Source organism: Lipotes vexillifer, unplaced genomic scaffold (genome assembly GCF_000442215.2).
Source record: "Lipotes vexillifer unplaced genomic scaffold, Lipotes_vexillifer_v1.1 scaffold911, whole genome shotgun sequence".
Classification (NCBI taxonomy): Eukaryota; Metazoa; Chordata; class Mammalia; order Artiodactyla; family Lipotidae; genus Lipotes; species Lipotes vexillifer.
Genome location: NW_006781377.1, coordinates 3,431,399 through 3,432,683, shown reverse-complemented (window position 1 = coordinate 3,432,683; position 1,285 = coordinate 3,431,399). Strand labels below are relative to the sequence as shown.

The 1,285-nt window shown below is 50.0% G+C and overlaps 1 protein-coding gene across 1 annotated transcript in view; it reads right to left on the bottom strand.

Moving 5' to 3' along the window:
- HEBP1 (heme binding protein 1) overlaps window positions 1-1,285 on the bottom strand; it is a 24,553-nt gene that overhangs the window by 22,589 nt on the left and 679 nt on the right. The window lies entirely within an intron of this gene.

Genomic DNA, 1,285 nt, shown 5'->3' with positions numbered 1-1,285 from the left:
CCCACATGCCGCGGAGCGGCTGGGCTCGTGAGCCATGGCCGCTGAGCCTGCGCGTCCAGAGCCTATGCTTCGCAACGGGAGATGCCACGGCAGTGAGAGGCCCGCGTACAGCAAAAAAAAAAACAAAAAACTGACACGGTTGTCCTACTTAAAACCGTAGCCTCACCCCTAACACTCTCTAGTCCCTCCTCCCCTTCCCTGCTTTATTTTTTAAATTTTTTCAATTAAAAAAATTATTTATTTATTTTTGCGGTACGCGGGCCTCTCACCGCTGCGGCCTCTCCCGTTGCGGAGCACAGGCTCCGGACGCGCAGGCTCAGCGGCCATGGCTCACGGGCCCAGCCGCTCCGCGGCACGTGGGATCTTCCCGGACCGGGGCACGAACCCGTGTCCCCTGCATCGGCAAGCGGACTCAACCACTGCGCCACCAGGGAAGCCCCCCTGCTTTATTTTTGATCACAGCACTGATCACCACCTGATACATGAAATATATGACTTACTTGTTCATTAGTCACTAAAAGAGAAGTTCCATGAGGACAGGGATTTTTGCCAGTTTTGTCCACTGCTTTATCCCCGTTGCTTATAAGAGTACCTGGCCCACTCAACAGTTATTTGTTGAATGAATAAATTTTAAATTTAGAGATTTCACATGAAGAGTCTGGATTGCTGGTTTTCCTTAAAAACCCAGCAACGCTGGTTCACGTCACTGCATGACAACTGCCTGGAATTACCCTTTGCAGATGGGGGCTTGAGTTCTCTGTCTCCAACTTGCCTCAGTTCGCACCCTGCCTTATAGTTTGTCACTCACTTTCATTATGTGCCTGGCTGCTTGTAGGCACCTGAATAGGTCACCTTTGATCAGGGCTAAAGTGCTTATTCTATGTAAGGCTAAGGAAACATATAAACAGATGAAGTAACAGGCCTCTGGCTATAGCTGCTTGAAGAGTCCAGACTCTAGTTGAGGGCTTTTGTGTGATGATCAATGTAATGGGTACCTACCTGACTTTGGCCCCCCAGACAACACGGTCCTTTAACAGACGAAGCACTGGGCAGGGAGCTGAGTATACAGCCGCGAGGTGCGCAAAGTACCTTGTCCACAGATAATCATCTACTGGCAGATTTCTTGTTTTCAGGGGGCAGTCCAATTTGCCTGGGTGAGCACTCATGTTAATTTTGGGGAAACTGCAATGATGCCCTCCTCACTCATCCTGTATTCTAGGAGTCCAACTCCCATAGGCCAACAAGCCATTTGACAGCTCTGGGCCTTTGCACGGGCTCTTCTTGT